Here is a 24,246-nt window from a genome sequence, read left to right on the forward strand (position 1 = left end):
GTCTTATTTTTTAGCAAAGAGTCTATTTTATCTTTCATTGCAGACTCCCAATGAGTCTTTGTGTCCATGTGGACAGCTTCATCATAACATTTAGTCTTTTTATCCACATCGACACCAAATTCATTAATGCTATATCCAAAAAATACACATTTTTTTGACTTAGCTTCCAGCTTGGCTCTATTTTAAAAATCTATATGAGCAAATACTTCACAACCAAAGGTTCTAAGAAAAGAATAACTCATCTTCTTACCAGTCCATTCTTCCTCTCAAACACCACAACCCAAAGGAGTAGATTGACCTCTATTAATAAAATATACAATAGTATTAACATCCTCCATCCACATGTTTAAGGAAATCCGGCATGCAACCTCATGCTTCTTGCACCCTCCATTGTAGTCTTGTTCATGCATTTAGGCACTCCATTTTCCTGTGGAGTACTTGGAATAGTTTTTTTGTCTATAATTACCATTAGCAGAGCAATAATCTTCAAATCCATGACTTCAATACTCACCATCATTATTAGATCTAAGACATTTTAATTTCTTTCCATTCTCATTTTAAACCAAGCATTTTCATTTCTTAAAAGTTTGAAATACATCATATTTGTGTCAAGGAAATAAACCCATACTTTTCTCGTTGCATCATCAATAAATGTAACATAATAATGAGAGCCACCAAGGGAAGATACCTGAGCTAGTCCTCATACATTTATATGCACTTGCTCTGACTTCTCACTTTTATTTTCCTTCCTAATCTTCACAAAACTCACTTTCTTTTATTTTCCATACACACAACTTTCTAGAAATCCATATTAACACATTTCAAACCTAGTAAAACTTGCTTTGAATGAATTACTTTCATACCTTTCTCACTTATGTACCCAAGTCTGTTGTGCTAGAGAACTATAATAGAATCTACAACAACTATTTGTTCTCCTTGCTCAACTACAACAACTATTCCTAAAAAATTATTTATCTTTGAAAAAATCAAAGTAGAAGGAATAGTATGACATATACAAAGCTTTAAGCTACCTAATTTCTCACCTTTTTCTACTATAAGGGAAATTTTTGAAACCTTCCAAATTTTATCATTAAAAGTAACTACACAACCCACATTACCGAGTTTCCTTGCTAAAATTAAATTCCTACTCAGTGTTGGAACATGTCTTACCTCATGTAGTAGTCAATAATTCTCATTCTAAAACTTAATCTTAACCTTTTCCATTTCCAACAATTTGATAGGGTTAATTATCCCCCAAATAAACAAGCCCAAAATGCCCTTAGACTTAATCAATGAAATAGTCTCTATGAGGTGTAGCATGAAATGAAGCACTAGAATCTAAAACCCATGAATCCTCAACACTTTCTGAAAATAGAAGCAGCACATCCTCTTTGGATGTTTTACTTAGCACATTTGCCTCCTTGTTCCCTTCTAGTTTATCTCTTTCATTATTCTTTTGAGTCCAATAATCTTTTTTCTTATGCCATGATTTCTCACAGTACCATCAATCTCTTAGTCCTCTAGATTGAGACCTCTTCCCCTTTGACTTTCCTCTTTATTTTCCTTAATTTCAAAAATTATTTCCTCTCTAAGTCATTCTATCTCTACTTTTTGTGTTCAAAGCACTTCCTGAAGATCCACCTGAGGATTTCCTATGAGTTTTTTCACTCAAAATAACATTGATCACATCATCATATTTTATGGTACTATATCTAGAAACATAATTACTCACAACCATTACCAAGTCATTCCAACTTTTAGCGAAAGAATATAAAATCAAGATAACCCTAATGTCTTCATCAAAATTGATATACATAGAAGATAGTTGACTAGTAATAGTATTAAACTCACTTAAATGATTTGTAATAGATCCACCTTTTGTCATTTTCATATTAAATAAATGCTTCATGAGAAATACCTTGTTTGAAGCAGAGGGCTTTTCATACAATTTTGCTAGGGTTTGCATCAACTCTTTTGTTGTCTTCACTTTTGTAATATTAAATTCCATTGATGGTGCTAGGCATAATCAAATGCCTCCAAGTGCCTTTCTATCCAAAGGATTCCAGTCATCATTTTTCATAGATCCCTAATTTTTTATTTTTTCCTCCAATGGCTTCCATAAATCCTTCTAATAAAGATAGTCCTCCATTGCATTTTTCATAACTAAAAGTTCTTCCCATTAATCTTTTAAACCCTTAGCTTACCCTCATCTACCATTGCTCCCACTCAACCATGAGACTCCCACTCAACCATCAAAAAATCATGTAGAGGATTACTAAAAGAAAAAAGGTGTTGTTTTGGACAAAAAAAATAATGACTATCTGGCTCTAATACCACTTATTAGGATTAAGCTCAAATAGAAATAATAGTTACATTTAAATATACCCAATAATAGAAAATAGAAGATTGCATAAAAGAGAACACATGGCACTGATATTAACGTAGTTCACCCAATCCTTGGGCTACATCCACCAACATCAAGTCCAATATTATTATTATTGAGTGAGGACAACCTTATTATAATTTTTAATCCCTTACAACTCAATACCACTGCAAGAAGCTAGAATTTTTGCATCACACATTATAAAAATTTCTAACCCTAAGCCTTTTTATACAAGCTTTTTTATTGGTTCCAAAATTAGGACTAGGACAATAGAAAAATAGTAGCCAACACCTTTTACAATGTAAGGGACATTTTTGCCTTTGTTGACCCCAAAAACCCCCACAGGGGCATTACCCCTTGATCCCACCCTATACTACAATACTGAGCGCACTTAGGGTGCTACCCCAAGACCTCGCAAGGGTACTACCCCTTGACCCTATCTTGAGGGTGCTTCCCCCAAACCCCCATAGAAATAATCTAGAGAGAATTCATGTCAAATAAACCTCTAAGTCTTATTAGGCTCCATATCACAACAATCCCCAAAGCTTCAACTAAGTTAGTCAACACTCCTTTTAATGTGGTGGATCAATGGAGAAGGACTAATATAAATATCTCCATTAGGGATGGTGTTACCACCATACCATTGCAGAAGGAACTACTGTAGAAGGAGCTAGAGAACATAGAGACCAAAGATCTACTACCTAGAGAGGAGAATTCAACAAGCTTGGTATAACCAATAAAGGAAGGATAAAAAAGTAAGAAAATTAGGCCTCCCCCTTTTATTTTTCCTTGATCATAGGAGACAAACTAGTCCACAATTGTATTATAGATTCGGGGGCTAGTAGTTCTATAATGCCTAAAAGTGTAGTTTTTCTCCTTGGTATCAAGTAGGAGCCTATAGTTAGAGATGTCCTTTAATTAGATGGTAGCTTTGTCAAGACTATAGGGGTCCTAAAAATGTGGAGATGCCATTATATGCTTGTCCTAGTTGTACTATAATCAAAGATTTATCTATAGTAGAGGTAGAACCCTATTTTTCTATATGTCTTTCTAGAGACTTCACTACACAAATAGGTGGTCATATTGTAGAAAATTGGTCATATATGTTCTTTAGGAAAAGATATGGAGAAAGGGATTCCCTAAGGGAAGAACATTTAGCTCTTAACCAAATAGAGACTTATACTCCAAGCCCTATAAACATGAATTGTAAAATTAGGGAGGAGGAGGAAGTGTACACATTTCATGAGCCTACTACTTCATTAGGGACATTCCTAACTATATCTTGGATACATGGGAAAATGCCTATGAGTTTGATCCAATACAAGAAGCCAAGGAGAAAGGCCTTGGGACATATTCTATATTTGAAGAGAGTATTCCTATCCCCCTTTCCCATGAAAACAAAAGAGGATACAAATGGATTATTGTACTTGTACTTTGATGGTTAAAGAAACAAAAATGGATCAAGAGATGGTGTTATGCTTATTTCTTCTAAATTGAAGAATTTTTTTTTCTTACAAGCTCCAATTCAGTTATACAAATAATGTAGCAAAATATGAAGTGCTAATCCAAGGTCTCCAACTAGCACAAAAGAGTGGAAACAAATCTTTAAAAGTATATAGAGACAGTAAGTTGATTGCAAATGAAATTAGGAACCAAAATATCACGAAGAAGAACCTCCTTAAGTCATACAAACATAGGGTGTGGGATCTTCTTGAAGGATCTTAGGCATTCAATATTCAAAGTATTACAAGGAATAAGAACAAACATATTGATAGGCTTGCAGAAATTAGTGCCCACTATGATATACCATAACATGTTGTTGATGAAAGGGGGCAACAAATTAGAATTTTTGTAAGACTTGATGTTCCTGATAATTATACAAATAGGCAGGTGTTTTATTTTGATGTACAAATTGTACATTTCTTGGAAAATGAGGCAGAATTCTCTGCTAGAAATCAATCGAAACTCCAAAGTCAATATGGGGACTAGACCATGAATTTGAACTCTAAAAAATTACCTAAGGTTCTTATTACCTTGGAAGGGATCTTCAACTCTGATGATCAACCAAGGAGCAAGGGTTCAAATCTAATGGAAAGTAAGGATGACTACACACCCATCACTATTGCTAATGGAAAGACTCTCAACTTAGGAATAGTATATATTGAAGTTGAACACAAAGATTTCATTAAGTTATGTTGAGAATTTAATGATTTCATTTCATGGACATATGAAAACTTAAAGGGTTTTGACCCAAGTTTATTTTAGTATACTATAAAATGGAACAATGATACCAAGCCTATTAGACAAAAACAAAGGATAGTGAACCCCAAGATTGAGCCATTAATGAGAAAAGAGTTGTTAAAACTCATAGAGGATAATATCATTTTCCCTATCAAACATTCCTCATGGGTAGCCACCCTTGTCCTTGTTAGGAAGAAGAGTGGAGAAATAAGACTTTGTGTAGACTTTAGGGACCTTAATAAGGATTCTCTTACAAACCATCACCCTCTTCCTTCTATGGAGCAGATCCTATCCAAGGTTAGTAGTTCAGAGATATTTTCTTTCTTGGATAGTTTTTAAGGCTATAATCAAGTGCTTGTCCAAAAGCCAGACCAACATAAAACAACCTTTACCACTAAATGGGGTACCTATTCCTATTGCAAGATTCTAGTTGCACTAACTAATGTAGGTGCCACATTTCAGAAGGCAATGGAGATGGATTTCAAAGGTGTGATGGATAATTTTTTGTTACTATATGTTGATGATATAACTATCTTCTCTAAACATGCAGTAGAAGACTTTGATCATTTAAGGGAAGTATTTGTTAGATATAGCGAATATGGTGTATCCCTGAATCCTAAGAAATGTGTATTTTCTGCTAAGTAGGGAAAGCTCCTAGGACATATTGTATCAAGAGATGGATTGACAATAGATCCAAAGAGGGTAGAAGTAATTCTTGCTCACCCACTTCCTTCTCATAGGAAGGGACTACAAAGTTTCAATGATATGATTAATTTTGTGAGAATAGTTATTCCAAACCTTTGTACTGTGGTCAAAGCCCTTACTAGCATGTTAAAAAATAATCTAACCTTCACTTGGACTAAGAAAGGGAAAGCTAGTTTTGAAGAAGTCAAGAGATCAATTTCATCAGCTCCCACTCTTGTTAATCCCAAGTTTGACAAAAATATCATCCTTTACTCCTATGGAGGAAAATCAATTATATCAACAATTTTAACATAGCTAAATGATGAAAGTTCAAAACAACCCATTGCTTTTTTTAGTGAGGGGCTCAATGATTATGAGGATAAATATAGTTATATAAAGAAGCATGTCCTTTTTGTTGTAAGAGATCTCAAAAATTTTAGACACCTCTTATTTCATAAAAAAGTCCAGGTTTTAGTTACATAAGAAGGTGTCAACGACTTCCTTCTAAACAAAGATATCAATGTGAAAAGGGCTAGATGGATTACCAAGGTCATGAAATATGACATTGATATCAAGATCACTAAGCAAATAGTAGGTAAAGGACTTTTTCAACAGATGCCCTCTTGATTCAAGGTAAGAAACCAATAGAGAATGAAGGTTAGTCTTATTGGTTACATGACATGACAATCTTCTTGCTAGAAGGAAAATATCACCAAGGCTTAGATAGGACAAGAAGGAGACAACTAAGATTAAAATCTATTCCCTATGCCTTGGTGGATGGAATATTATTTAGGAAGAATTTTGATGGAGCCTTATCAAGATGTATCTAGATTGATCAATTCAACAAATTGTTGGAAGAATTTCATGATGGTCCTACTGGTGGCCATTTCTCAGCCAAAATTGTTGTAGTGACAATAATGAGGGATGGCTATTACTGGTCAACCTTGTTTAATGAATGTTATAGGTGGGTAAGGAGACGTGAGGAATATGCTTTCTTTTTTGGGAAACAAAGATTGGTTGTCCTTCCCCTTCATCCTATTCAAGTTGATCAGCCTTTTACTCAATGTGGTTTAGATATAATTGGTCCAATAAACCCACTCTCTAGTGTTGGCCACAAGTGGATCTTGGCTACTATTGATTATTTTACAAGCTTGATAGAGGCAGTGCCTCTTAAAGATGCAACAAAAGTTTCTGTGGTTGGATTCTTTAGTGAAATTGTAACCAAATTTGGTGTTCCTTCCATAATTATATCTAGCAATGCCAAATATTTTATTGGGGATCATATGTGCTCTTAGGGTCTAGAACATGAAATATATGAGAACACCTCCTCGAATTATGACCCCCAAGGTAATAGCTTAGCCAAATCCTCTAACAGGAACCTCACCAAAATCATGAAGAGGACAATTGAAGATAACTGGAGATGTCTACATGCCAAGTTAAAAATAGCCCTTTGGGCTGATAGAATCACAACCAAGAGAGCCATTGGGAACTCCCCATTCATGTTAGTATATGGAAATGAAGCCAAGCTTAATATTTCATTGGAGTTCAACTCCATTGAGTTATCTTGTCAATTGGAGCTAGAGGAACATGACCCTATGACAATTAATTTAGCAGAACTGGTTGAGCTAGAAGAAAAGAGGCAACAAGCTATGCATACACTTGAAACACATCAACAACAAATGAAAATGTCTTTTAAGAAGAAGGCCAAGGCTATACCTTTCAAATAAGGGGATCTTTTTCTCAAGTGGGATGCAGGTAGGGCAAAGTTAGGGAGGTAGTCAAAATTTGATGCATTATGGAGTGGTCCCTATGTGATCATCGGTTGTAAACACACAAATTCCTTTCAATTATCCAAACCTAATGGTGATACTCTACCAATCTCAGTCAATGGGATCAATCTCAAACCTTTCTTCTAAATAGACTTAGGGTTTTCATGTACAAATATAGTTGTCTTTTAGTTCTTTCCTATTTTCCAACAAGTATTGAGCACAAGTTGTTTCTATGTGAAATAGAAAAGTTTTGAATTTTTTTGTAGTTATAGAAAGAATAAAGGTAGAGTTATGGTTTCACAAAGCACAAGTTTCATTTTGTGACTCCATATCCCAATGGATACTTAAGGTCACTAGTCATATACTTAGCAGGCTAGTATCCCCTCTGAGTCACCAAACTTGTTAGCCATTTTTGCCCCTTCCACCAAATTTATATTTTAAATGGAAAACATGTCTAATTGTCAATTAATTATTTCAAATTTTAATTTCCATGATTGCTAATGGATGCATGTGCCTTTTTATTCCTAATTTTAAACCTTAGCCTTCATGATTTTCATGTTATATCTTATAAACCTTCCAAGTTTTGACATTGCAAAAGATAGGGATAGTTCTTTTCTTGATCTCCATTGTCTGATCTTCCTAGATCAATGGTCAGTGTATGCATCCTTTTTGAAAGTTTGGAATCATTGACCAATTCTAGATTATGTTAGTTGGACACATGTCCTTGTAGACCCAGATGGTGAAGCCAAAATAGAAAAGGGACAAATAAAATGCTAACACATGGAAGATTCCAGAAAGGATTAAAAGTTTAGGACATGGTAGGGTCAAATTTTGAATGAATTTCATGTATTGATCAATAAAGAAAATTATGTATTCATTTGAGATATCTGTTTTGAAAGAATATATGATATTCAAGAGGTGATGTTGTGATCATACTTTGGATCGTACAATCACAATGAGTTAATGGTTAATCATGGTTAGGGCTATGACAATGTGAATGCCATTGTTTGCATATTGATAGGGTTAATATTCAACTCTAGGTCAAGGTCATGATCATAAAAAAGGTTAAACAGTTTAGTTAGTATTCAATGTTCACTCTATCATAGGGTTAAAATCATAAACTATGATTTGGGCTGCAAAGCCAAAAACACCTTGTTGCATGGTCACTAGGATTAGTGATTGATTAAGGAATCAAGATACAAAGTAGTGATATAGATGGTTTCTTAGTTGCAAGGTAAAGTGGTAAGCTCAATTTCTAAGTTGTGATGTTGTGGTGATGCATTTTACAAATAGTTAAGTTGATATTCGTAATGTCATGGGCATTTTTTGTTATATCAATTCCAAGCTATGAATGCATGACAAAGGCATTTTAGTGACCTCGCATCATCATAAAATTAGAAGGTTATTAGGCCTAAACCATGATGATTTTGTGAATGATTAGTATCATATAGTTGCCAAGTTTTGAAAGCTAGTAGACAATGTTGAAGACAAGATGCAAAGTAGTGATAATGGTTTGATCACATTTTCACAGGAGTAAACAAACTAATGAAGGTAAAAAGTTGCGAAGCTAAGATCATAGGAAGTTAAGGTCAAACATGAAAGATAGAAGACTTTTTTGGGTGGTGGAAAGACAAAATATTATTGGTTCACGTGGCTTATTCTAGTTTCTTGACTGGGTTAACCTATTCATTTTGCTGATTTGCCAAGCCAGGAGGGAGAGAAATAAGTGTTTTCTATGTGATCTAATCTCCAAGATCCATCTCAACCATTCCTAGGTTATGACTGTGCTAGAAATTTGAGGGGATTTTTTCATTAACAGTACCATTTATGTCAAAATTAAGGTTTCTTCTAGTCAAGGTTGATGATTTTCATGCCTTTGAAGGTGTACTTGATCAGATCTATCATCTAGAGTTCATTCAATCACCCTCTAGTAGTCTTAAATGCATGAATGAAGTTTTAAAGAAATCTATAGTTATGCTTGAAATATAAAAGAAAGTTTTGTTGTCTTCTCGGTGTTCTCTCTTTTTTGATTTTTAGAGCTCTTCTATAATTTTTCCTATGCTCAATAGAGATCTTCCCTTTTGTATCCATTCTCTATTAGCCAAGTGTGTGTATACCTTTGTGGCCTCACTTGTTGAATGTATTTTGATAGTTTAAATATCATATGATCATGTCCATGCTTGATGACTAATTAGATTAAGTAAATCCATTGCATTCCTTTTTGAATTGTCTTATATCTTTCCTTATCCATGATTTTGAGATTGAAAAGGTGTAAATAATGGTATATTTTGAGAAATCTATTAAGCTCTAGTACATTCATTGGAAAATAAGTAGACCCACATAGTATTTGGTACATCACTCTCTAGATTAGATTATGTAATTTTTCTCACATAATTAGTTAGGTGCATCCTAATAGTAAACAAAGCTAGCCTTCTCTAGGGACTTAATGTCAAGTTGCAAAGTCTCTCACTTTCAAGATTTTTTCCATGTTATACAAGGCTTCTTGAGAAGTTTTCCCTCAAGCCAAGGTGCAAGGTTTTGTGACAACAACTCTAATGTCTCATTCTTCTCAATCTGATCCAATTCTTCTTTCATTTCTTGAATATAATTATCATCCTCACAAGCTTCATCTTCTTTTTTAGGTTCCACTTGAGAAATTAGGCACAATTCCTCATTCACTCTATTTCTTATCATCACATCTTTATCTTTACTTCCAAAAATTTTCTTTGGAGGATGATTCTTTATCATGTTTTTGCTAGGCGTAGGAGTTGACATCTCAACAATTATCTCATCATTAGGTTCAAACCTCTACTCTTCTCTATGCTCAACATATAACACATCATTATGCAAGTCATTGTTAGTCTCAAAGAAAACTTTAGCATTCTATCTAATAATGCTAGAATTATGCTCTTCTTCTTTAGAATTATAATCTATCATCTTTTCTTTAGTAACAAACTTTTCATCAAGTCTTACATTTATGCATTCAACTATTTTCTTAGTCTTATAGTTGAAACATTTGTATACCTTTCTTTTTCAAGAGTAGCCAAAAATATACCTTCATTTCTTCTAGGATCAAACTTACCAATGTCATAATCTCTCTTTATGTAACATTTTCTCCCAAATATTTTGAAATATTTGACAGATGGTTAATGACTGAACCATAACTCATAAGGTATCTTACTCATACCTTATCTAATCTACTCTCTATTCATAGTGTACACTATTGCATTTACTTCTTCTCTTTAGAATATTTTTGAGACATCATTCTCAAATAACATTGCTCTAGCTACTCAAGCTATAGATTTATTCCTCCTTTCAGCAATCCCATTCTTATTGGGTGTTCTAGGGGTAGACAGTTGTATTTTCATTCCATTCTCTTCACAAAAGATGTGAAACTCTCTAGAGGTAAACTCTTCTCCTCTATTTGATCTCAAACACTTTATCTCAATAGCACATTAACTCTCAACTATATTCTTAAATATCTTAAACTTCTCAAAAGCTTCAAATTTCTCTTTAAGAAATGCTACCCACATTATTCTAGTGAAATCATCAACAAAAATCATAAAGTACCTTTCACAGTAGAATCCTCTTGTTCTTAAAGGACTAATCAAATCTATCTGAATGATCTCCAACTTATTTGTGGTAGTGAACTTATCGATAGGAAAAGACACTTTCTTCTTCTTAGCCAAAATACATTCTTTGCACACAACATTAGTAGGCATTATTATCTTAGGCAAATCTATAACTGCAAATGTGCTACTAACCTTCACAATATTATAAAATTTTATATGAGAAAATATTCTTTTCCATAACCAACTATTACCGACTTTTTCAACCAAACATGTCATTTCAATAGGATTCAATTGAAATACATTACCTCTAGATCTAGTTCTAGTTCCAATCATCTTTCCATCCTTATCATTGACAATGTAGGTCTTCTTTGTGAACTGCAATTGATATGCCTTGTCCACCAACTATCCAACACTCAAAAAAGTATGTCTCAAACCATCAACAAAATAAATATTGTCAATGTTAGTCCTTCCATTTAAAGTAATGGCTCCAATCCCTGTAATATGATAGGTTGCATTGTTACTAACCCTAACAATACCTACATCATAGTTTCTAAACTTAACAAATTTATTCATACCACTAGTCATGTGATGTGAGTAGCTACTATCAATTATCCAATCTGACTTCTTTTCAACCTAGGAAAATAAAGCTCTTTCTTCTATAATTTCTTTATCCAGATCATTTTCCTTGATAGTCACAAATCCTAATTCATCATCACTTTCACTTTGACCTCTTTCATCAGATTCTTCATCCTCATTAGCATACAAACAATTTCTATCTTAGTATCTTCTAGGCTTAAACTTTATCTTACAATTTTTCTCTATTTTAGGACATTTAGATGCATAATGACCATATTCAGCACAAGTCAAACATTTAAATATTTTCTTACCATCTTTCTCTCTTCTTCCAAGAAGGGCTATACCTTCCTCAATCTTCTTATCTTCATCAGATCTGCTGGTGTGAGAAAAATTTCCTATTGTACTTGAACTCCTAGATAGATTAGGTTGAATGTTTAGTGCATTGAAGGCTATCTCAACTATGGATAGTTCTCCAAACTATCTTAGTTCTACTTATGTAGACTCTAATCTTCCAAGCAATGTTTCCTTTGTAAAATCTTTAGTGCAGGGCATTACTAGCTAAATCATCTAAGCTATTTTCTTGAATGGCAACGTCAATATTTCCATGATCTTCCATATAAATTCATCATATTCTTTAATTCCACCAAGATATTCTACAAACATAACTTCTTATAGATTCATCTTCCATCATCTTAGCATTGTGAAATGCATAAATCCAATTTTGCAATATCATTCTTTTAGCATGATCATCACCTTTAAAAGTAACTTCTAATGCTTTCCAAATTTAATGAGATGTTTGAAGTGATTTTACCTAATTGTATTCATTCTGTGGAAGAGCATACAATAGGGATTCTCTAGCTCGCATGGTACACATGAACAAATCTCTTTCTCCCTCACTACATTCCTTGACCTTTCCTTTAATGATAATTGACTTGTTAGCTTTTGTCAAAAGATAATAACATGGACCCATGCAAAATAGACGAGTCTTCATATTTTCCTTCCAACTATCATAGTTGGCCCCATTAAATCTTGAACTATCCTTCCTAAACACATTCCCCATCAATCACCCAAAGCTATTAAGCTTATCCTTCATGGACCTGAAGCTTGGATACTAATAGTTATAATATATAGTCCACTAATATAACTAAGAAGGGGGGAACTAGTTGTCCAACTATTATTAGATGGACCTACTACCCAAACAACTTCAAGGTTAAGACCAATGAACCCATAGTCCAAATGATCTCTCTATTATTCCTTACAAAATAATAGAAAGGAAATATGCTTCCTTCCTCTATCTTTGTCATGTCAACCAAACTTATACTCCTCTAGATCTTATAACTAGATCTCATACTATGCATCCAATAATCCCTTAGATCACTTACTCGCATTCAATAAGCACTTTGCTCCTTCTCGCACTTCACAAATACAATTTAATGGATGCACTTTTCAAATAAGGTTAATAACTTTCCTTTATACCATATCTTCATAATAATTCCTTGATTCAACCTTGAGGTTTTCCCAACTAATTATAATAAAATAATTAATGAATTACAAATACAAAAAAAATTGTTAGCTCATAGTTTATTATCAAACTTCACATGTGTGATAATAGAGCTTGTGTACACACTAATGTCACCACATGACTATCCACTATCACTATGTGACTACATAATTCTTCATTACATCTTAGATGAAGGAAATCAATTAATCATTAAATTACTATTTTTTAGTACTTTATTTCTACATTGCTCTCAATAAATTAGGTACAACAATTGTATGCCATTGACTTAGACCCTAAGCACTTAACTATGCAATCATGACATATTCTAGAACATGTCCTTAACTACACATCAACGAACAATTAAACCATTTTCTATACTAGTAAAATCTCTAACTTTTGTTCTCCTAGTCTTCACAGAAACACTGATATGTTGACATCAATGACAAACATAGTCATGAATGCCAGGGATAACTTTAAGAAACCCCTCCCTAGAAAAATATGAAAAATGTAGGCGAATTCAAAATTCAATAGGAAGGAAACTTTTTGTATCGAGGGTGATTTTTCTATTCAAAGCAAGGCAAAAAATTATTTTCTATTGGCAAAAATTTCCTTTCCATATCAAAATTTAATAATAATTGTGGCAAATTAAATTATTATGTTTTTGCATGCAAAAAAATGTAGGCGATTTTTTTTTTTCAATCATAAAAATTTTTGTAATGTAATAGGTGAATTAAATATTTTATATCACACAAAATATTAATATAGTTCGCTAATTTGTTAGTTGCTATGCAGAGATTATTTAATTTTATAGTAAATTTATAGAATCACAGGTGGGCCATGACCCATATGCCAAGTGTAAAATCCCCAATGTACTTGTAGTCTATCATTCCATTAAGATTAAATTAATAATGTGTCATTTCTTATTGCCAACTTGTTTAGTGTCACTTTTCATGTTATCATTGTTACTATGAAAGGATTCAAAAATTGATGTAGACCGTTGATGTAAGATCTTAGATAGATCAATGGCCTAAACTCTATTTCGCGCCTAATTTTAAGTGTTATAACATAAACTCTAAATCTTCTCGAAATCAAGACACATGTCCCAAAGTCCAAAATATAAAATAGTTGGCTAAACTAGGGTAGTTGGAGATGTGTCCATAAAATGGTAGGTGATGCTCGGCCCTAGGGAATATATTATTTTATTGTAATGGCAAAATAACATTATCTAATAAGAAGAAATTAGGTAAAGGCTAGTGAATAGTTTAAAATAAATATGTCCTAAATGTATATTACATTGGCGATTGAACCATGATTTGGGACCAATTATGAGTAAACTAATCAGTGATTAGCCTAGGATTTGGACACAAATAATTTAATATCTTGGTGACCCATTTGACCCCGTATGTAGGTTTTATTCGCCAAATTGTGATTTCCCAAAGAGGTTGAATAGCCATTTGGTGAAGATTTGCCACTAAAAAAATCACTGATGAATGCAACATGCCAATACTCTCTAATTCTTAGGATACTCCCCCAATGTAGTATCATTAGCATTCATGCTAACAACTAATGTTGGGTAAGATGCTACTCTCACAAGGCCTAAGTGCATAAGCATTGATACCATAGAAGATATCTCTTTAGTCTTGTTGCAAATTGTGATGAATGCATTCTAGTCTATATGCTCGAGTTTTGTATCTTTGATCTTGGCATGTCTATCTTGAAATCTTGACATTTTGGGTGTCCCTTGGTACTTGAATGCTACTCATTTTGGAGCTATTTTTTCTACCATTGAAGAGGATGATGATGTCATCTTATTTTCATGAGAAAATAAAACATTAGTTAGAAAGTTAATATTTAACCTAAGACAAACCCTAATTAACTCCATAATAGGTCAAAATCAAGGAAAAAAGATTAAAATAGTCAAATCCCCCAAAAATGCCCTAATGTGCACCTAGTGCACCATTATAGGTGCATTGATTAATCCCCTTAATGGTTTTTTGTGCATAGTTGCATATGTGCACACCTACATGAGGTGCACGCTGCACATGCAATGTTGGTGGAAAGACATAAGTTCTTTAGTTGAGATCATAGAGGTGAACTTGTAGAGATGCACATGTGTACACTTCTATAATGCCTTTGGATCTTTTCATTTGATTTTACTTAGTCTCTTTTATGTTGAAAGGTGCACACATGTGCACCTTTTGGAGTTGTGTATTTACACACCTTCATGGCACTACATAGGTTTATGTTCTTTTTTCTTAGGTTAGCCTTTTGGTGTGTGGAGGTGCACACACATGCACATCATTAGGTGGACATGTACATGCCATCATATGATGCTAACCTTAAAATTTTTTTTTCTTATTTAGGAGGCCAAAATATATGAGGAGTGTACTTGATGAGGGTGCAGAGGTGTAGACTAGAGGAGAGAAAAGAGAACATGTGGGAGAGAAGTGGGGATTCGAGGTCTTATACAGAACATAGGGAAGGTGCACCCAGGAGGGCATGTAGGAGTGCAAATTTGGAGGTCTGCACATATGCAACTACAGATGCTGCACAAGTGTGCACCTCCAAGGGTGCATAGATGTGCACTTTCAGAGTTGGGCAATTGTACTTCTACAAAAGGGTGCACATATACACACCTCATAAAGGTGGGCATGTAAACACCTTATTCAGAGTGCAAATTCCCACCATTAAAGCTTGTTTATCTTATACTTGATTCTCTAGGTCTCTTAAGTTAGGTACTGGGGTTTGGCCTAGACAAAATGTGACCCAAACTTTGAACACTTCAAGTAGCTCTCAAGCTCCTTGATAGTCAAAAGTTTAGAATCTTGAATTTTCAAGCTCAATGTGTGCTCAATGCATTCATTTCCTTTTGAAATTTTGAGGTGTAGTTTATCATGAGAATCTAGCAACTTGGAAATAATCTTTTGCTACACCAGCCCATCCATCAAGAATCCTCATCTTTCTATTCATCAATCAATATCTAACTATATGAAAGAATCCATTCTGAAGGCTCTTGATGAGTTATCAATTTTTTATTTGGATCCTTGGTAACCTCTTTTGATTTTCTTCATGGTCCACACATGTTTCCATTTGATTCATCCTTGAATTTTTTTGCATGTTTTGTTGTTAGCCATTTTGGAATGCATATCCCCTTTTCTCTAATAACCTTTTAGGATATTTTGAAATATTTATTTAACACTCTTCTATAATTCCTTTTTTCTTTATTCTATACCCTAACCATATTTAGACTATGTGGCAAGGCATTATTGTCGACTTCCTAGATTTGTTCTTCCATTTGATAACCCTTTCATTCCACTTTTATTGAAATTTTGGGAAACTCTCATGCCAAACAATGATCTTAGCAGTCCATTGAAGAGACCCTTTGTCTAAACCTAAAAGTTGGGATAATCCCTCACTAGTGTTAGCACAGATTAAAAAATCAATAAGATAATTAAAATTCATAAAGTGTTTGAGAGCTATCGATCTGACACTTTGATTTAAAGACTAAAGTCCTTTACAACTGCAGGTCATATCTATTTTCAAGTTGGTACAAGAAAAAAAAAGATTTGAATGGTTTGACAAATAAATACCTCTTCCCAATTCAAAACCAAAAACAGTGATCTATTGGATGCATCAAGAAAGAGTATTGATTGCACCAAACCCCCAAACTAACCAGAAGTGATAGACAAACCTTTTAAAACAAACACACAACTTGAAATAAAGACATGATTGAAAGTAAACACACTTAGAAAAACTATTTTTTCTTTTTTTCCTTTAAGGCATCAAATTAATGTTTCAAAAACTAGCCATTCACTGGCAATAGGACCAATTCCCCTTGTAGAGAAGTTAGATTAAAAGTATTTTCTCCCAAAATCTTTGCAATTCGATAAGGACCAATCCATAAGCACTGGAACTAAGTGTGATCACCAAACTTTTTTTTCACCTTGACCTATATACAAACAAGGTTAGAAATTTTGAAAGATTTGATTGTGGCGGACTTGTTAAACCATCATTTCCTGATAGCATGATGTTTCACCATATGATCTAAATCTCCTATCCTTTTCTCATCCAATTCCAAGAGATTCATTAATCTGATATGAACTCTATCAACATCCTTAGTATACCCCCTCATGAATTCCAAAACTAGAATCCAAAGATTGAGTGGGAATATTGGTTCATTTCTGTAGACAATTAAATATGGAGATGCCCCCAAGTCATTTTTAAACCTAACTTTGTTTTTCCATAATGCATATTTCAGCTGAGTGTGCCAATCTTTTGAGTTTCCCTATAGCAATTTCTTTATCACTTTGATCAAGTTCTCATTGGTGGCCATATCCACACCATTCCCTTGGGGATAGTAATTAGATGAGAACTTGATCATGAACTAATTTTTTAATGCCTATTTAGTAAGGAATATTGATGCAAAATATGACCGATTGTTGCATACAAGGATGAATGACATACAAAACCTCATGATAATGTGTTCTTCCAAGAAATTAGTAACCATTTTTGCTATGCAATTTTGAAAAGTCTTAGCTTCCATCTAGTGCTTGTAATAGTCTATACCTATGAGGATGAATGTATGTCCTATAGATGATGCTAGGTTTACTAGTCCTATAAATTCCAACCCTCAATTTTTATTCATTGCAGATGAAGCATTCTCTTAAAGGTTCTCTAAAATTCACATGTCTTCACAAAAATAGCTTACAACATATCAATGGTTGATAAAATAAGCATTGGAGCAAATGTCATGTTGCCTTCTCCATGGAAGGTTTTCTACCCATGAAGGTAATTTACCATGGGGGCTATCTTGGAAATGTACCCAACTTTAAAAGATTCAAAGAGTGCGGATTTTAATGTAAACTAGTGTTTGAATGTGGGATCATATTCCTAAACATAATTTGGATTCGTTATTGCCCAAATACAAAACCTTGGTAGAAAACCTCATATCATCTTCTCTTTGGTAGGTTTTCAACCCATGAAGACAATTTTCTACAAAATGGATATATGTGAAATACAAGCTGCTAAGTGACATATAAGTTGGTCTACATTACTTAACTAAACACCTTTAATAGTCAAAAATTTAGCCATCAAAGAGTCAATCAATAAGGAAGAATAGGCTCAAAAATGGAAATTGTCTTCTCTTTGGTAGATTTTTGACCTATGCAAGTGACTTTCTGATTATGTGGAGACATTAGGTCAATAGATAAAATTTGGCGCCAGTACTAGATCTAGTATATGTCAAAATGATATGGAAAAAAATGAACCATTGTGGGTGGAATATATGGTTAGGATTTTACTTGGTGGATTTTCATCAACAGAGTACCCTAGAGGAAACTTTCAAAAACTTAAAGGAAAATAGAAAAGTAAATAATGCCTTTATAGAATGTTACTATTATATCCAACAGAATAGTAAAAAGACTTTCAAATGTCCATTGAAACTTTGTACTTACTCTTTAATAGGTATTTCCTTAAATTTCACTAGAATGGTGCAAATTCTAAAGTATAATGGATGAATCAAGGCCCTTGTATAAAATCTCATAGGTAGTTTAATGTGTTACCTTATTTCCTTGATTTCTCATTTTGGCAGTATACATAGCTTCCAAATGCCAATTATTATAGTGTCTATTGTCTTATTCTTTTTTGAGTCAAAATCTCATTCATAAGCTATGGCCACTAAGTTTGTGGGTTTTTATGGTTTGATTGGGATCAAGTCTCAACTGTAGAATTTCACAGACACATCCCTCCACTTCTATAATATGGAAGACTTCTAGAAGAGGGTAAAATTTGTATACATTCATCCTATCACTAAGAAGCCTTGAGGGTTTTCTTTGGTCAAAGCCATTGGTTTCCTAGTTGCATTTGAAGCTCCAAAACTCATTTATGAGTGTATTCACCATTACAATCTAGAAACCAAGTAGATATTCTTCCTGATGACACTATATTGATCTCTATCAACAAAGAAAATAGTGGTGAATTTCCTTCATGTAGAAGAGTGAGAGGAGTTTTTTGACCTATCTATTTATAGGTCCATTCAGAATTTTTAGTGAAGAAGATTATTTGAAGGAAGGAGATCATTAGAAACATGGTTCTAAATGCCATGGAATGATAAGAGAAAAGTAAAAAAGAATCTATTCAAAACCAACCTCAAATTGGAGATAACCAATATTTTAGTTCTCTTATACACATTCAAAGGCAAAGTAGAAGCCATAAATTTTCTTGAGTAATACTTCAGATACATAGTATATTAATTGGGTGCAAGAGGTAAGTGAGATTTTGTCCAATGTTCTCCAAGTGGCCAAGTTCTACAATTTATTTTATTTGTCTTTGTTTCTAATTTACATGTTGGCATCATTGCAATTATGGTTTGGTCTTCCATGCCTAGATGACTTCCCTAATGATGTCATGTCTTATGAATTTATATCCATGTCTCTAGCTGCATAATATTTATGTAGATTATGTAAAATCTAATGATGCATTTACTATGAGAATTTGTAGGAAACTTCAGGGTTGTCCAGAAAGAAGATTCTCCCCTGAAGCCATGTATAACATTAGCCAATTTTGTTGTTACTTTATTTAGTTCACATATTTTTCTTCTCTACATCTTGTAGCTTCTGATGGATTTCCTCTCAAGGTGCCAATATATCCTGATGATATGATAGTCTTGATAGAGATCATTTGACAAGCTCTACACGTAAACATCTTGAGTGGAAGTGTGAAGAAGAAAGGATATGAATTCCCATGAAGTTTGGAGCATTCAATTGTGACACCTGGTCAGATGCTAAGAATATGATGATTTTTTTGAGAAGTACAAGCTAGATATGTATGAGGTCTTTAGGCCTATGTTTGACCCCAAAAGATTTGCTAAGGATGTCTTGTAGATTGGGAGTGTCATAAAGAACATTAACACCATTGAAGACTATTGGGATGATTACAAAGATGAATTTGAAAGTCATGATCATGCTTTGACAAGATTGATATTAGATCAAATTAAGCTATATAAAGTGAATATAGATGTGGATGGAGTTGAGGATGATGGTCAAAATATATATAGCACTACTTATTTGACCAAGTTAAGAAATACTACCATAAGCTTTAAACCATTTGAAGATTCGATTAAAGACCTAGATGTGATGATGGTGAGAATTTACAAGAGGACTAGGAAGTGAATCGATTAGATCATGGCACAACAATGTAGAAGCAAAGATGCATCTACTCATCTCTCCCCAAATATAGCAACTACTTCATCTTCCCATAGTGGCACTTCAAGCACATTTCTTCCTCTCACCCATGGACCTACTCAATCAGCTGGAGGGGGTGAAAAGAACATCACACTAGATAAAACTTGTCAAGATGGTTTAGTACTAGTGATCGGTATAGAGGTAAAACTCAAGAAGAAATAAAGAACTCTATAGTCACAGTGGCCCTACCATCCCCCTATAGTCCAATCTAATCTATAAGAGCAACACTTCTCCTACCAAGTAGTCCCCAGATACAAGTGGTTGATCTTGGAGATGGCATGAGTAGTGAAAGTGAATCCACAAAGTCAGACGAAGTAGTAAAGAAAAAGTCTAAAGCAGAAAAGGTTTCTGAAGCTCCAAAATTTATTTCCCCTACTTTGGGAAATCCTTTCTCCTCATCATCAAAGGCCTTGACTCGTACTAAGAGGAAATTTTTTAGTTTAGATGCACTAGGAACTGCATCCAAGGTGATTGTCATCAAGTTATGGGTTGAGAATACTTTGGAGAGGAAGAGAACGAGGATAGACGATGAGGCTTTGAATAAAGAGACTCTATCTCTCACCATCCTCTTTGGATCGACATTGAGCAAAGTGAAGAAGCAAAATACTTGCTCTATCCTTGGCTAAGATCTAGACATAGTGCATTTGACTATGGAGATCTCCAAGTCCACCAAATATGGTAGGATTAAAGATCTAACTATAGATGACTTCACATTGCAGCCTCAGATCTAGGGGAGATTATGCATGACACCTAGGTGGGTTTGTGGAAATCATCTAATAAAGTAATAGAGGAATAACTTGAGGTCCTCAAGATTGCTAAGGTCACCTTGAAGGAAGAGATTCATGAGCTCAACTATTTCATGAAGTGATTCATTTCCTTGTTAGCAAGTATTTTGGGAAGGCCACCTACCAATGATCCTACAGGTATGGATATTTAGGAAATTATCTCTCAACTACAAGAGGATAAGAATTTTGGGTAAATTAGTAGGAAGTGGAGTGAAAAACTCAAGTCTAAAGGACTTATGGTTATAGAACAACTAGGCAATGTAATGCTAAGGCTTGAGATAGAGAAATATGACATCCTAGATAATCAAGCTAATATGTCAGTAGAAAAGGGGAAAAGTGAAGATTTCAACTCTCTCTTACATACGGTCATATAAATGAAGGCCAAAGAAGTAGTAGAAGAAAATATTCTACAAAAAGGAGATGAGCCCTTGTTTGAATGGCAATAGAGCTTGCAATTCAAAGGTGAAATGATTTCAGTAGTAGAGGAAGGATTAAAGGAGATAGAGATAAAATTTAAGAAGGAGTAGGATAAGAATTATGATTTGTTAAAGGGACTACACACTTACTCCCAAACTAATGGATAGGGGAAAGGAGTGGTAGGATTTTTGGTCATGCAAAATACTTTCTATAGTTACTTAGTAAAATCAATAGAGAAATCTACTAGCCATCTAGATAGAGTGTTGGACCTCCAATGACTCAGTGGATGCATACACATGGCAACAAAGGAAATGCAAGAGTGGTTGATTGCAATCAAGGACCTAGAAAAAGAACACTCTAAGTGGATCCTTAGATACAACATCTACATCCACAGACATGAGGAGCTCATTCCAATCATCATCATTGCCAAAGCCTATAAGGAAAAATCAAAGAAGGGGAAGAAAGTAGAATGATATTTCTCCCACATTTTTGTATTCAGATGTCAAATTATAACTGATAATTAGCCTCTTGCCATTTGTCATTTTTTAAGAAGATGAAATGATTCCACTAATTTTTGTAATAGTTCATCTCAAAATCCTATATGTACTCAATTGAAAGATTAATGAAAGGCTGGCTAAATTTTTGTGTGAAATGCTTCAAATTGTAGAGACAACTTCAATTTGTTTTGTGTCAATTATTTACTATTCCATTGGATATCATATCAAAAACATCTCTTTGTGTTGAATTAAACTAATGGACAAATAGAGCTTTGTTCCCCTATTTCAATATAACAAACTAGAGATAACCATAGTATTGTAAGAGGTAAAAAGAGGCCTGTTTTCTCTCATTTATAGTTAAATTATTGTTTTTTTAAAGCATTTTAGTCATTCAAATAGAATACATTACTGCATCATCAAATCTTGTAGTTTCATAAGAAGTGTGGATTCATAAATTTTGTCAATTTTAAGACCCAAATTCTAGCCTGATTTAGTTCTTTTCTAGGCCTAACTTGGTTTTCCTTTCCTATTCTCTACTCAAGAACATACCCTATTTTAGAATTAAGAGCAAAAAAATTTATTGCAAATCACAAATTCATGAGATTTTTACCTTTAAATTTAGAGGGAAATTAGTTACTTAGTGTGGTTTCCCAACTATTGTAATCATTCATTGTTCACAAATATTGGGCATTCAAAGTTTTTAAATTTAAAGAGGACAATCTATTTACCAACAAACATGGCTAATGGAAGTGGCATTGTAACTCACTATGGTTAAAATGAATTCAAGAAAATTTTGGCTTTGATGCTCTTGATGAAGAGAAACATGAATATTATTGAATATGATTGTTATTTCATTTTGTATTTAACATTTGATAAATCATTGAATTATGCACTTTTTTCTTTTTTTCTACAAATCATGGCCTATTTGGTTATTAATGTGGGTATGAACTTGTACACATGAAAATAATCATGGCATAATGGAATACCCATACTTCCAACCTATTTATATATTCATACCAAGACTGGTAACTTAATTTAGTTTTACACATTATTTTGATGTCTTTCTTTTTAAGTATTTAACATCATATGTTACATGCAATATCATGAAAATAAATAAAGAAAATAAAATTCAACAAGTCCTTGGATTCCTTTTACTATAGTGTGTCATTTTGATGAATGATATACATGCAAATGCTTGTCAAAATGTGAACTTATTTGCAAAATATTAAGCCCTTTAGCATCATGTACATAAGTGTTCTTCGACAGCTCAAGTTGTTGCTTCACTTACTTCACCTTAGGTCCTCCTATGCTATATGTAGGGGAATTTAATACAATGTATTAATTCTAGAGGTCAACCTCCAAACTTTAAATTATTTTTCTTTGCATAAAAATTAAAGCACCTTCTTGAGCATGTTTCTTTCTTGTTGAGTGACTTGTAAATACTTCAACTTCAAATGACCATGTAAAATAAAAAGTAGATAAAGCTATCTTGTAACAAGTCTTTTCTACATTATTCCAATTGATATTACTAAAGTTTAGTGTTTCATAGTTTTTTGGCTAGATTTGATATAGTATTTTTCATGGAAATTGTTCTTCTATTGAGTCTGAACTATATTAAGAATCAATTTTTGTGCAAAAATATTATGGTCTATCTGCACCCATAGAAGTTTTTGTTTATGAGAAAATATGCATTTGGTCATATTCAACAAGCATAATGGTTAGATTTTTAATCACTATAAAATTTAATTTTATTGTTTTTATTTGTGGAGCAATTTAAATATTTTCCTCCTTTTATTATTATTTTAAAAAAGTGATGACAAGTCTAGTTAATCCAAATGAGAATGCATATCCAGTGACCATGTGACTTGAACATACAAATTAGGTGACCATGTCAATTGAAACAACCTTTCCTATTTGGTTGGCTTCTTTTAATTGTTATAAATTCAAAATCCATCAAGAGTTGATCAAAGTTGGATAAAGTCAAGTTGACCAAACCTATGAAAGTAAAATTACTTACCACTTTCCTTTTTGAATGTTTCAAACTTAAACAATTTTTCTTTCCATATCTAGTAATAGATTTATTTTTTTAGTATATACCAAAAATACACCCAGGTGAAATAGAGCTCACTATTAGTACAAGATATATACTAGTCACAACTCCCAAAAAAGAGTAAATATGACCTCAATATCATAGGCAGATCAATATCAAAAACTTGTTGCTAAAATACTCTTATTTATCTCAAAGTTCCTTGTACCTAATAATAATAGATTCCTTGTTCTTGACAATAACTCCTAGTTTTTCAAAACTTTTTGCAAAATACATGTTTTCCATTGTCAGAAAATTGTAATTAATACATAGTAAGCAGAGGAACACAATTACATAATCCCAAAAATAAAAAAAATGTCCTATGAATTTTGAGATGTCCAAAACTTAAAACTTTTCAAAATTTACCTACTATTATCAACACCAAATTTATAAATGATAAAGAAAATGATTCATATTTTTAGATGAGAGAATGTGTGTGTGTGTGTGTGTGTTCTTTCCATTAGCTATACATACTAATAGTCCTTATTTCCACT

Source organism: Cupressus sempervirens, chromosome 7 (assembly GCF_028749045.1).
Source record: "Cupressus sempervirens isolate cs-2001-9-10 chromosome 7, ASM2874904v1, whole genome shotgun sequence".
In the NCBI taxonomy this organism is placed as follows: Eukaryota; Viridiplantae; Streptophyta; class Pinopsida; order Cupressales; family Cupressaceae; genus Cupressus; species Cupressus sempervirens.